The sequence below is a fragment of the Rhamphochromis longiceps genome, linkage group LG6, assembly GCF_057381845.1.
Source record: "Rhamphochromis longiceps isolate RC_006_pf linkage group LG6, R_longiceps_female_GT1.1, whole genome shotgun sequence".
NCBI lineage: Eukaryota > Metazoa > Chordata > Actinopteri > Cichliformes > Cichlidae > Rhamphochromis > Rhamphochromis longiceps.
Window position 1 is genome coordinate 28,048,276 of NC_140562.1, and position 14,856 is coordinate 28,063,131.

General features: G+C 38.2%; 1 protein-coding gene across 1 annotated transcript in view; it reads left to right on the forward strand.

Annotated features, from left to right (window-relative positions):
- The window catches only part of ptprdb (protein tyrosine phosphatase receptor type Db), a 162,100-nt gene that overhangs the window by 22,340 nt on the left and 124,904 nt on the right, over window positions 1-14,856 (forward strand). Inside the window, exon 3 of the mRNA XM_085410023.1 lies at window positions 2,367-2,392. The gene's annotated coding sequence lies outside the window, so the exon portion shown is untranslated. The remainder of the gene's footprint in view (window positions 1-2,366; window positions 2,393-14,856) is intronic.

Sequence of the window (14,856 nt, forward strand, 5' to 3'; positions counted from 1 at the left end):
GGTTCTGTTTGTACAGCTATGTTTTGTTTATGTTGCCATAGTGACGGGTGACGCCCTCTCGCTGCGACGGTGTGTCCTTCCGGGGTCAGAGGGCGCCCTGTGTGTTGTTGTTGTTGTTGTTGCTGTGCGGTTGCCACGCTGAGCAGTTAGCTAGCGGCAGTGTTCTTCTGCAGATGTCAATAAACGGCTGTGCTCCCTGGCTAGCTCACGGGAAGCAAGACCAAACGACACCTCCGTTTCCTCGTTGTCTGAGCTCGCCACATTGGTGTCAGAAGTGGGATGATGGTGGCACCTCATGTTCTGACCCGAGTGACTTTTCCCCGCCGGTCGTGACCGGCCGGTGCGCCAAAAGAAGGCACCTGGACATTTGCAGGACTTTGTGTGGGGTAATGGGGTCGTCGGGGACGACTGACCCCTTAGGTGGGGGCTATGTAGCGGGTCAGGGCTGTTCGGAGTTCTGTTTGTACAGTTATGTTTTGTTTATGTTGCCATAGTGACGGGTGACACCTTCTCGCTGCGACGGTGTGTCCTTCCGGGGTCAGAGGGCGCTCTGTGTGTTGTTGTTACTGTGCGGTTGCCGTGCTGAGCAGTTAGCTAGCGGCAGTGTTCATCTGCAGATGTCAATAAACAGGGGGGGGGGGCTAGACGGCCAACACGTTAACGAGCTAACTGCGCTAACACACTAGTTCCCACCCATGTAATTGAGCATTGCGTGGCACATCCAACATACTGTTTTACTTTAGTCCATGACGCGCTTACCTTCAGGGTCATACGTCACATGAAAACCAAAATAATTCCAAACGCCAGATCTGAATGAGGGTGGGGGAGGTTCAATTTGCCATGTTGCAAGGAGAGCTTAACTTCTGTCTCGCTAGCTTGCCCTGCGCTCTTCCTTCTGACGATATTGTCTGTGTTGAACGCTCAGTGGATCTGCGCTCAACAGTGCAGCCTAGGCGGAGTAGTCGAACGCAGATTCACTGAGCGCTCAACACAGACAGCATCGTCAGAAGGAAAGTTGATAAAATAAATTACAAATTTTGTATTGTTCGATACATATGCGTACCGAACCGAAAGCACTGTATCGAACGGTTCAATATCGATACGAGTATCGTTGCACCCCTAATATATATATATATATATATATATATATATATATATATATATACTCTTTTGTACAGTTGGGCTAACGATTCATTACACAACTTCTCTTCATATTAAGTGAGTAAAATGAAACCTGGGTTCTATTTTAGTAATCTATTTTAATGTTGCGAACTCAGCTAGAAGGCACAGACATGATTTTTAAAGTTTGGTCAACCTTTATAATGTCTATGTCAGCATTTCTTACTTTAGCATCTGCTTGTTACAGTTTTTTAATTAGGAAGCAGTTTTCTTGGTCAGTCTTTGTTTATTTTGTTTTTTTTTTCTTCTTTTTTTTTAGGCATGTCAGTGTGTTTTAGCAGTGTGAATGTGTGTGCTATCTCTCTCCAAAGCTTCATGAATTGCAGCCAGGAGAATGTGACAGTGTGAAGTAGAGAAAGTCAGTAGTTGGCAACGGATAAGAGAGAAGAACAATACCTAGCAAAGTAGTATTTTCTGCTTTAAACTCAGGTTTGAAGAATACATACTGTACAGAAATTTTTTTTTATTTATAATGCCTTACAATTTTTTTCTTTGTTTAAATTCTGTTTACATTTGAGCAGCCCCATCAAAACTAAACTTAAGAGCAGCTTCTTTTATTTTCTATTTTTTGAAGAAAACAACTGTCAAGTGACATTCGGAGCAGGAGAAATGGTTTCACTTTGTTTCCTCTTGTAAATCTTCTCCATATTCTTAGTCAAACCTGTCAAAGCACACCTGCTCGACATTTAAAACTTTAAATAAAATCACAGTCATTTTATCGTTTTTTTAATTTCATGTAATCTATCAGTGTAAAACACTGATTAAGTGATGTCATTAAAAATACTCAAAACTGAACTCAAGAGGTAATTGTGCTTTTGATAACTACGTCCAAATCAATTTTACTGGACTTCTTGAAAATTGTTGAAATGACTCTTTACATCCTCACAAAGAATTATTTTTCAAAATGCATGCAGGCCAGTCAACTATAAATGCTCAGTACTGTATGTGTTGCCGAAGGCAAGGGAATGAAATTGCAGAGAAATGCACAACAGCACTGCTTGTGAAATTAAATCACTCCTTCAAAAAATGTCTCTAGTTTTATCTCAGATATTTTCCTGTAAAGTGGAAAGTTGTTGCACCCTATGGTAATCTAATTTCAGTCTCTCTTTTTTTCCCCCTCTCGTCTCCCCTCTTGTCCCTCCCTCTCTCCTTCTGCCTCTCCCCTGTTTCGCTCCTTTTCTTTGCAGTTTGAAGTGCTGAAGTGCTTCTTAAGGTAAGAGTGTCTCATTTCATGTTTTCCTTTTCTTGTTCAGTACTTTTCTTCGTCTGATTTTCTACCCATAAAACACAGCATGCCATCAGCACTTGGCACAGTGTGTGTTTCACGGAACAGTCTGCGTCCTCAAAATTTATTTGGCTCAGTATTCTGCTCACTGAAACACAATGAAATTGTGTTAAGATAACAAAGAGACACTCTGGGTAGCACTCCCACTGCACTCAGCTGGTATAGCCATGGTCTGAAATGTACAGAGCAGAATCAGCAGCCAGTATTACACTTTCCATTGGGATTTTATAGCACGTGTGATATATTTTCATCCTTGTATTAGGCAATAAATATTTTTAAATCAACATTTAAGGAGAAGCTGTTTGGCAATTCCGTACACAAACTATAATAAAACACAGTAAGTCCTCTTCTGTGGCATCTTACGACTGAATCTGAACCCGTCTGCAAATCAACAAGAGCAAAAAAAATAAAAATACCTTACAGTTTTTAAAAAGCAATGCCAATATTGTTGTTTATTTGTAGACTACAGGTTTCAGCTTTAGTAAATCTCAAACTTATTACTTTCAGGCTGCAATGTTCTGTAATAATATCAGCAGACTCACAATACTTTCAAAAGAAAATTAAATGTGCTTCAATGCCATACAGCTGGGTTTGACCTTGTGTTTGGGCATAAAAGATGTCTCTGTAATATCTGCAATGTCACTGTTATGTGGAGTTCTGGTAAGAGGACACCAAGCACAGGCACTCAGGCAGCATGAATAGGAAAAGTAACTTTAATAAACTAACTAGCAAAAGCAACAAAAGCTGTAAAGTCCAGACAACGCTGATAAAAAAGGCAAATGGCAAAGTAATCAGAAGACTAGAGATGCAACGCTCAACTGGGATGCAACTGGAATCAGACAGTTTCCAGTGTTCTTGGCCTGGAAGGTCACATTACATTACCTTTTCATGTATGCACAACACGGGAACAGCAGCGCCACAGCTACATGCTAACATGTTGTTAGAGTAGAAGCCCCTCACTTTGAGTGGAGACCAGTGTTGGTCAAGTTACTTGAAAAAAGTAATCAGTAACTAATTACTGATTACTTCCCCCAAAAAGTAATCCCGTTACTTTACTGATTACTTATTTTCAAAAGTAATTAATTACTTAGTTACTTAGTTACTTTTTAAAAACACGATTTACAACCTGAATAGGTGATAAAGCGATAGATCTTTCTACTTTTACTGCATAATCCATCATACAAAATGTAATCAAATGGAAAAGTCTCTTTTTTTAAACTTGTTTTATCAGTTTTAATCTTTTAACTTTATGCATCAAGTAAAAATTTAATTATCTGCAACATTCTCTGACTTGAATAAATTAGTTTAACATTTAAAGCTATTTTCTGCACATTCCAGCACATAAAATAAAATATTTTTGTGTTTACACTCACTCTTTCAAATAGATGCAAGTAAAACACAGCTGAAAATAAATAAAGTCAAACACTCAGCGGTGCTGTTGCTCTATTTTCACCTGTAAAGCAGGACTGCGGTAGGCGGAGGTTTACCCTGGTGCAGGTGTGCCGCGGTCAGTTGAAGAATCCGCAACTTTCTCTGAGTTTCCCATTACGTCATGGCGCACTCGGTGCTTGCTTGGAAGTTTAGGGGTTTTTTTCGCTGTAAAAAGAAGTTTTCTTCCCACGCACAATGGACGCTAATGTTTTTGTCACTTTTTATGGAATCAAACTCAAAGTAAGGTCAGTACTTCCACGCTTTAAACGCTGCACGCTCATACTCTCTCCCACAATCGATATGTGATCCATTGTTGATCTGCAGACAGCTGTTGTCACTAACGGCGCACTCGCTTACGTCACTGTCGTGAGACATTCTCGCAAAAAATCACGGTTTTAGTAACGCAGTAACGCAGCGTTCCTACGGGAAAGTAACGGTAATCTAATTACCGTTTTTGCAATAGTAATCCCTTACTTTACTCGTTACTTGAAAAAAGTAATCAGATTACAGTAACGCGTTACTGCCCATCTCTGGTGGAGACAGTATGGAATGTTTGCCAAATAAACCATTGGGGGACTACCATGAAAATGTTTGTAATAACAAACTTAATAAGACACTGAAATGACTATCATCCAGCTGAATATGTATATTTTAAAGATGCTAACAAAGGCAAAGTTGCTAAAGCTAAAGCTACCCAGAGCTCAGCCAGCAGCCTCAGTCTGAACAGTGAAAGGATGAAAGCAGAGATGATGGAACAGGTGAAAAAGACAAAATGGTTAATATTCTGTTATCTTTTGAACCTATAAGATAAGGTAAGATAAGATAAGATAACCTTTATTAGTCCCACACGTGGGAAATTTGTTTTGTCACAGCAGGAAGTGGACAGTGCAAAAGTTATGAGGCAAAAATTAGAATACAATAAGAATAAATACAGTACACAACTGTACAGAATAGAATAAAATAAAATACTATATACAGTAGAATAAAATAAAATAAATATACAATAAGATAAAAATAGAATACAAATACAAATACTATATACAACTGAGTAAAAATACAACGATGACAGAAAGGATTATTGCACTTATTATTGCACTATAACCATACTCATAACTCTAACTCATAACCATACCGAAAAATGATGCAAGTAAATGATGCTCCTGTTTGGTAGGATAAAATACAGGTAAAGATGATTGTACAACAACTCCAATATTTCTACCCCTGTTCTAAGAGCAGAAAACTTATTTTTCAGCTGTTTAAGTGAGAGAAGATCTAATGACTCACTAAAGTTCAGGGTAAAAGTTGAGTTATTTCTCCTTTTTTCACTCTGTTGAACAACATGGTAAAAATAGGTAATAATAGGTTAACTAAAATAAAGTCACGATGCATCAGTGCAGAGTTCTGTACAGAGTGCACATGTACATTCATATTCAGCTAAAGTAAGCAGCGTGTGTTGGGTAAACTACAGTTCACAGGTATTCTTTCTCTGTGATAAAGCAGAAATCATTTTTGGAAAGTTATTCATAGTTACAGAAAATGGACAAAGCAGCGTTTTACCAAAAAAAAAACATTATTTGAAAGATGTTGAAAGAATTTTTAGATTTAACAGTGAAAGGAGCAAAAGGTTGTTAAAGGTTTAATCTTTGATTTTGAATGCTTAACACTGGAACGTGTCAGTAACAGTGGAATAAAATACTAATAATCATGGCAGGCTATGTCACATCTACTTCAGAAGGACAAGCTGAGAGGGATGCCGGTCCAACAAAGAATTTAAGAAGGTTTTTTTTACCAAAGGTGCAATGTTAACCTTTGGTACAAACCTCAATTATTTGTGTGTGTGTGTGTGTGTGTGTGTGTGTGTGTGTGTGTGTGTGTGTGTGTGTGTGTGTGTGTGTGTGCTTGCGTTTTATTGTTACCCGAGGTAGTGTGAAAAAGCATGTGTGTGTGTGTGCATGTGCGCTTGGGAGGGCGTATGCCTACATCTTAGTCTCTGTGTCTTCCTTGTGTTTGTGTCTGGTTCAGTGTTTTGAGTGGGCTCTGCTGGGACTTTGTGTGGAGCCTCATTAGTGGCTAAGGTTTGGCTGGCGTGCTGCTACTGAAGATACTCGGGGCACAAAGTCATATGTTACTCTACTGCTGGCCCATCTGCCACATTGGCCCTCACTTGATACTCTTGAGGTTTGTTTAATTTTTTTGTGCACGTAAATCTTTGTAAGCAAAAATTCACCAGGCACTGTACTTAAGTACAGTTATGAGGTATTGGTGCTTTACATGTATTTAAAAAAAAATACAGTCCAAAAGGAAAAAGTGCTCCTTACGCAATATTAAATGTAAAAAATGTAATAAAATATGATTATTATGGAACAAATGTTTTGAACATTTGATACTGGGTTTCCTAAAACAAAACTGGAACAACAATGTACCCCTCTGCTATGTCAGCCCTTCTAGTTTAAAAAGTAAGATAATAAAAATCTGTGTTAATAATTCATTGTCCTGCTAAGAAGCATATTATAACACTGCTGTATTTCTTAAATCAGTGTTTGTTTTCGGTATTTTCAGTAACCTAGCACCTTTAAAATTAAACTATTAACTATTATATGCCATACATGCACTGAAGTGTAAATAATTATGATAGGATTACTTTGATGATAGACTAATAGACATCATGCAAATGATTTTTTCTTTTAAGTGTAGACATAATTATATAGATATTTGTTTGCATTTTTCATAAAGGTGTTTTTTTTTACAGTATTTCTATTTAACATTGCTTTTATGTTCAAAATCAACGGCTTTGGGTCAGCTGAATACCCTGTCCTCCCTAATCAATAGGAAAGGTATTGCACTATATTCATAAGGATGACCCACAGCAAAATCGGGCCTAGTAAGCATCAACCATTTACCAAGACAAGAGAAAAGGAGGAGCTTAGCTAGACCATCAACATCAAGCTAAAGGAGAGAGTAGACTAAAGTTAGTGACATTCAATAATGGCATGTTGAGTGAAAAGAGAAGTGCTCAGTGTATCATGGGAAGTCCCCCCCCCCAGCCTGAGCCCACAGCAGCATAACTAAGGTTTATGCTAAGGTCATCTGATCCAAAAAGGAACATTTTTACCTATTCTTAAAAACAAAGGGTATTTGTGTCCTGAACCCAAAATGGGAGCTGGTTTCACAGGTGAGGAGCCTCTCATTCTACATGAGGAAACTCTAGGAACCATGAGTAAGCTTGCAGTTTGAAAATGACATGGTCTGCAGGGAACCTATGAAAATAAGTTAATATGAGTCAAATATAATCTCTCTTTCTGGATAGTACACTCGCTGCAGTATTTTGGATTAACTCAAGTTTTTTTCATCTTAGAAAAACCTCATAATAAGGAATTACAATAGTCCAGCCTAGAAGTAACAAATCCATGGAATAGTTTTCAGTATTATGCTGAAACAGGATTTTGACTTTTCTGTGAAATAGAGAAGGTTTGGTCTTTGGTCACTAGCAAATTACAGTAGTTACATAATTTGTGGAAGATGGTGACTTGTCTCCAAGCACTCACCAGCTAGAATCATTGTTAATGATGTAAATTGTGTTGTTTAAAATATATTTAAAGGGTTAAATGATCTGTAATACTAATGGAAAACCATTATTTAGTTTTTCTCAGTTGATCAGAACTGATACTGAATGGAAACAATTTGTCTATTGAGACAAAAGGTTACACTGCACGATAAGGGAAGTTGAATCATAATGAATTTATCCATGACTTCATGCATTAAAAAAATAATTAAAGGTGAAGTAGACAACATGTTTTGCCTCATTGGCTATAAAAAATATCTATGTTAACCTTTCAGTATATTAGAATTTAAGTGGTCCTTGAGAGAATGAGACTCCTGGCAGTTAATGAGGTTTTCATGAAATAATGAATGGCTTTTCATACATTAAGGCATTTTTGAATTTGTGATCGTTCATGTACCTACACACAACACCTGTTAAATATTCTATTTACAGCTTTTGTTTTTTTTTAAGGAAAAAAAATCTCTGAGGGCTACAATCAATTTGATCCAAATGAGTCTTTGCCTTTGTGTTAAATGATACAACCAATAAAAAAATTAATTTACAGTGACGTTGGGTAGGCGATCCAGATACTGTATTTGAGCCAAATCAATGATTTTGGAAGGTCACAGTCCTGTGTCAAAACCAGTGCTTAGACCTTAACCTCTAAGTTTTATGTGTCATGCCTAACCAACGCTTTTGAAGTGTGTTTTTGTCTCTTTCCTCCTTCCTCATTTATTTTCTCCATATTTCTCGATTTGTATCTCTGCTGTCATATCAAGTTTTCGCCTGTTTTTTTTTTCTCTGTCATCAGTAATTCATCGCTTCATAATCTCATTTGTGTTTTTATTCTTCAGACAGAAACTTGTACCCAGCAATATTCAACTGTAAAATCATCATATTAATGTAGAATTTATGGAGGCATAATGTTTTTTCTAGCACACTGAAATCATTTACAATTAGCATTAAATATAAAATAGACTACATCTAAGAACCTGACAGTTATGCGTATATACAGTTCTGGGTATACTGGGCAATCCAGATGCATCTCTGGATTGCCCAGTATACCCAGAATCAATAAAATCTATCCATTAATTTCCACCTGCATTTAGTTGCATAGAGTTGTAGCTAAACATTGGCAGAGACAGTGTACAATCAATATTTTGTTTCAAAATTATCTGTCTTTCAGGAGCACAATCATGTTGGTATATTGATTAAATTAATTCACGCACAGGTTGTTAATATTATGCATGTGTTTGAGAACATACACAATATGGACAAATGTACAGCGCCACCTAAACATTACACCTGCAGGAGCTGTGCTGCCATGGAAACCCGTGCCATCAAGCTCCTGGTTCACAGTTTTATGAGTTTTATGCTGATGTTAATGCTAGAGGGGGTTAAAAACTCGGCAGAGCATTAGGAGCTCTGTAGAGCATTGGAGACTCTCCAGAGTCTCCACAATGTACTTTAATTCTGAAACTCTGCAACCTTACGTGGTTTGCCACTTTCCGACTTTGATTTGTGTCAGTTGTATGCATATTTATGTAGTTTTCTGAGCACCAATCTATAAAACCCATGTTATATTTCACTGTCACTTATACTGTGACTTAAAGCTCTGGAAGTTTAAGTCAGATTCAGGGAAGCAAAGAGATCCACTTCCCAGCTAGACTAGCAAACCAGAAATATCAGAGAGGGCAAAATGCAAGCTAGCATTTTAACTTAAACCCACTGCTGTCTGCTGCCATTAAATCTGCTAAGGGAGGAAGAGTAGTGACCCTGTTATTTCCAAAAATCCCTCGTATTTAGTTTTCTTGTGTTGTGACCAGGAGGACTGTTCAACTCCCCTAACAGAAGTCGAAGGAGCTTGGAAAGAAAGCAACTGGTTTCTTGAAGATGTTTGACCTCTCATCCGAGAGGTCTTCACGAAACTCAAAGAAGTCTAGTCGCTTTCTTTCCAAGCTGCTTAGAATACCATGACCTGAATGACTGAGAACCTACACAGACATATTCCCCTAACTAAAGTTGTACGCATTGATAAAAATAATTATTTTCTACAGAAAAAAGTAATTTTGAAACTAATCAAAACATTTCTATATTAACTTTGACCACAGCAATTTAAATCTAAGCACATGATTGCGTTATGTTGTGAAACTGCTGCCAGTAAATCTAGTAGTTTTCATCCCTCCAAGCAGCAGGTAAGAGGGAAAAAAAGAAAGAAAAGCCAAATCATAAATTTGATAATACAGATAATACAGAAATTTGAATAATTCTATTTGATTTTAAAGTAAAAGGTTTCTCCAGTGGGTCTGGCCATGAATTTGAAGTGACAGGTAAGTAAGCGCACATAAAGATAAGCACAGATAGACATGAGCAGACAGAATGGCCTCTGCATGAACCAGTCCAATTTACAATTTCACTCTGAATGTACAACAGCTCTAAACAAGTGAAGTTGTGTAATATGTTGTTTTCGTGATAAGATTCATTTACAGCCCTAGCTTTAATAGCAGCGCTCAGCAGGAGAAAGGTTAATTATCACATCCTGCTACAGACAGGACACCTCCTCCTGTCAAGCACACACAAACAAGCGAGCCATCAAACAAAACTCTCTCTCAGTGTGTAACTGCCATATAAAGATGTAATCCAGCATCTGTTTGTCCTCATTTCCTTCATCATTTAGTCGAGGCCCTTTTTTTTTGTTGTATTTTTCTTTATTTTTCATCCTTTCTTCTAATCCCACCACACGGACTCTATGCGTGGTGATATGCCTGGACTGATGGCACAAATTTCATTCATGTTGTTCATAAGGAAGAAACGGAGAAAAGTCCTCTTAGATCACGCTCCTTCGCTTTGATACAATGTGTGACTTGGGTAGGTTTCTCAGATCAAAAATGAAATTACAGATGGGTAGACAGAGGTGTTCAGTGGGTGTGAAGCAGTGAACCATAAAAAATGATTGCTGCTGTGTTGTCTGGAAGAAGCCAAACAATTTAGAATGAAAAGAAAAATCTGAAAGTGACAGCTGAAAAGAAACCACCGAGAAGTAGTAAATCTTTTTTCTTCTAAAAATGGACAACAATCAGTTCGGTTTAAATTTGCGAACCTATTTACAACATATCTGCATTCCTCATGACATCTACTCATTCTTCAAACCATTTTCTGTTTTTACTCAAACATTTTCGCCCCTTATATTCTCTCTCCATGCTTTTCCTGTCTTTTATCGTCCTATTTGTGCACACATGCACCACGTCCTCGCCCCTCTCTCCATCCTCATTTCATTCCTGGTCTAGACATCTTCAGCAGCAGGTGTTAGGGCTGGGAGGAAAAAAATGGGGTGAGAAAAGAGGGGGGCAGGGAAGAAAGGAGGCTAGGAGAAAGCAGGAGAGGAGTCAAGGGAATAGGGAAGAGTGATCGAGAGCAGAAAGGTAAGTAGATCAGCCACAGAGGTATATGATGGAAAGGAAAGGAATGGGTTAAGATAGGATTGGAGCAGGGAGGCAAGAGTGGAGGTGTAAAGGGAAAGAAGAGCTTTGACTAAATCAGGTAGGTGCCATGCTGAAGAAAGAGGTGCGGAAGAGGCTATTTTAATTCAGGGTAGAAATCAGGTGCTTGAGGTGGGATGCCAAAGAAAAGAGGTAGGAGGGGAGATGTGGAGCAAAAGAATAAATGAGGTAAAGAGAAAATAAGAGCGGAGGAAGGGAGAATAGTAGAAAGAAAGCAGAATGTGAAGGCAAAAAAGTCCCAGGAAAACATTAGGGCAATGTTGAAAAGAGGAGGGAGCATGGATGGATGGATGGATGGATGGATGATGTGTAGGAGAGAGGATAGGAACACTGTTGTGCTTTTACGGGAGGACACCGGCTGCTAGGAAGTGAGGTGGGTAATAAGGCCATAGCTCATTCCTGTGGAGGTGTCTGCGAGTGTGAATGTCTCCAACAGTCTATGTGTGCTGAAGTTATGTGTCTGTGTGCTTATGTTGCGAAGAAGGAGCAGGCTCGATCCTATTAGTGACTACTTCTCACCAGATGACTTATATTCACCTCGTTTTTCACCAACTGGTTGACAGCAGATGCTTGAGAAGAGGAAAAAAAAAACACATGTAAGCACATACACACAAGCAGAATTGTGCAGCTACAGGAGCAGTGACACGTGAAATCTGCTCCTCCTTGCTGATGCGAAGGCCATCAGTGCAGAGAAAAAACAGCTTATGCCGGTGGGCGGGGTGGGGGTGGGGGGATAAAAAGAATTATCTTAGATAACAGAAACAACTGCAATAACAATAATAATAATACATTTTATTTGTAGGCGTCTTTCAAGACCTGCAAGGTAACACTGCAAGCTAACAAATTTAGCCTGCACTACGCTGGACTGCACTACCTAGTACTGCCGTAAAATAGACAATTTAAACAATACAACATGATTGACAGTTCTGTGCATGAAAATACCAGAGAACTCCAGGAACATGACATGATCAAATCCAATGTTTAATTTAAAAAGTTTAAAAAATGTCAATAAGGGAGACGCAAATGGCAATTAAGAAATATTTTATTATTTGTATTTATATAGTGCTTTTCTAGTCGATTTGATCCCTCAAAGTGATTTAGACTGTAAGTTGCATTTAATCATACATTCATACTGTGCTTCTCTGGAAGCCAGAGAAATCTAGGTGACCCATCTGGGCACGGGTCCACATAGAAACGTCCCAGCCACCCAGGAGATTCAAATCTGTAACCTTCTTCCTGTGAGGTGACAATACTAACTATTGCATAATCATTCCACTCAAGGGTGGGTGACGTTAGCAGGGTAAATGAACGTATGAGTGGAGAAGTGTTAAATGCAGTGTCGTGTAATGCAATAAATTGAAAACTGAAGCAGCAAATGCAGTCTAATTGGGTGCCTCATAAAGGAGAGGTGCACAGCAGCCGAGCTCCCAGGACTTTTTTAGAGCAGTGACACATTGGGCCAAGGTATTGCCAGTGTTGCTGTTTGGGAAAAAGCCACACCTCCTCTGCAGTGTCTACAACGCCAGCTGCCAGACATGTCACTTGCTGAGCAGTTCTTAAACTTGCGTTCTCTCGTGTCCTTTCTTTCTCTTATCTTGCTCCAAATCTGAGAGTGGAATTAACACACCTTAACATTGTCTTTCTTCCTGTAACATACAGTTTAAGCTACCAGACAGAATTACTATCAAGCTGCATAGAAACAGTTTGGTGCTACTTGGTGAGCTGTGTGAAAGGTTGCATTTGAAAAAAAAACCTTCTACTTAAAAAATAAATACATTTTTTTTAAATGGTTTTGTTCTCACAATTGTTTAGGCTCACTTTAGTGGTAACTAGCTCCTAAAGCACAACTTTATTGACATGAACCATCATCATCCATCATTATAGTTACATCATGGACGAGTGACAGGGATGAGAAAGTTCGTTTTTTTTTTTAAAAAAAAAAAAAAAAAAACAACAACAACTGTGCAGAGTGGCATTACTTATGATTATTTATGATTTGTAGATTTTGGATTACTCTGCCTAGTGTAATACAAAACTTAATTAGGTTGCTCATTGACTGAAGGGGTTTCGTATGATGTTCTGTGCTTTTTGTTTTGCTTTTTGAGTTCTTGTTTTTGTTTTTTGGGGTTGTTTTTTTTTGTCCTAATTCTTTCTGTAATTACCAATGTTATTATGTTATTATTATTGTTATTTTCATTATGTTATTACTTTTTGTGTTTGGTTTTCGGATGTCTGAGGTTATCCTTGAATGGCATGGATACAACAGTGTGCACCTAGGAGTGCTCCTGTGGTCACAATGGCCTGCCATGTTGTGGTTAGTTGTAGATGTTTGTGAGCTTTTTGTTTGTTTCCTTTTTTTGTTTGTTTGTTTTTCAATTTAAAAATGAAAATAAATCTTATGAAGAAAAAAAACACTAACCATTTCAGAAACATGAAAATGATTTAGGTAGTTATCAGTAATTTGGTACTAAACCTTACTGTATGTATAACATGTTTCCGTGATGACTAAACCTCAGTCACTCCTACTTACAGCATTAATGCACTGTGCAATACACTGTGGGCTGTAATCGAAAGTGTGACAAAAATATAGTATGCTCCTGGATAAGACAAATGAGTACAAGTGCTGAAGAAGTTATCATAAGAAAATAGGTACTAGCAAACCGTGGCTTAATTATTGAATTTTAAAATACAGTACCTTCAGTACTCATAACTGAAAAAGTAGTCGTATTACTGAACTTCATTGCTAAAAATACTTATAGGAGAAAAGGTAAACTATGTGAATCGAGCTGTGTTTTCCCTTTGGTTTGTTTATGTTTTAAATATGTGATTTTCTTTCCCTGTTCATTTCCCCCTGTTTGTATGTGTATGGGTTTTTTTTTAAAAAAGGGGCAGTTTTAAAGTGTTTATGAATCATTTCTTATCTGAGAAGGTGGGGAAATTATAAAACTAGTTAAAAACACCGTCCTCTTCATGCTGTCCAAGCCCCTTGGTAGAGCACAGTCTAGCTCAAGCATGGAAATAGAGCATCTCTTATTGAACTAACAACCGTGTTCACTTACACTGGGTGTCTGAGTACTGTATAATCAGTTGCCCACGGGAATTTTGTAATTGCAAGATATTTAACAAAATCCCCATCTATCTTGCAATGGTTTGCAATTTGGACTAGTCCTCACACTTTTACTTCATAAACCCTCCAAAATCTGTTTCTTATTTCTAAAGGTTTTGCAGAAACCCATAAGGAAAAATCAATTCATTCATCCATACATAAAAAACACACATTTTCAATCCCATCTTGTCCTTTAAAGTGAAAGTTCATTTGTGTTATTGTAATTTACCATTTTCACTGTGACATTTTCTCCCAAGAAGGAGGACTGACCCCATCAGACTCCTCACCTGCCATAGTCCGAGCAAGCCCAAGAACTAATGGTTTAGAGGGAGGCTATACGAATCTCACCCAATAATTTTAATTAAATTTATGCATATTCTTCCCTCTGAAGAATTTGGGGCATCTGTATTAGTGAGAGAAGGAAGAAAAAGAGAGAGGAAGAGAAAATGGGTCATCTAAACAGAGGGACTGAGATGCTTCATTAGGATACCCGCTGCAGTCATTCTGTGGTCATTCTAATTCTGCCTCAGCATTCCCATTCAGCGCTCGTGGGAATCCAATATCTGCCTAACATTTGTGACCTCGTCAAAACAAAGAAATAACCAGGAGTCAGGTCACGCCGGTCTCACCCACCACCACAGTTGTGACATCCTGCCACCGCTTTCTATTTATTCTGCCTAAATTAGCACTTCATCTCGCTCGCCTTGGAAAGAAAAATGTCAGGTTGTTTCTAATCCAAAACTTTGCAGGTTCTCGGTGAAATGAAAAAAAATGCAGCCTTTGTCTTTGTCAGTGAAAGAATTAGGATGTTAGC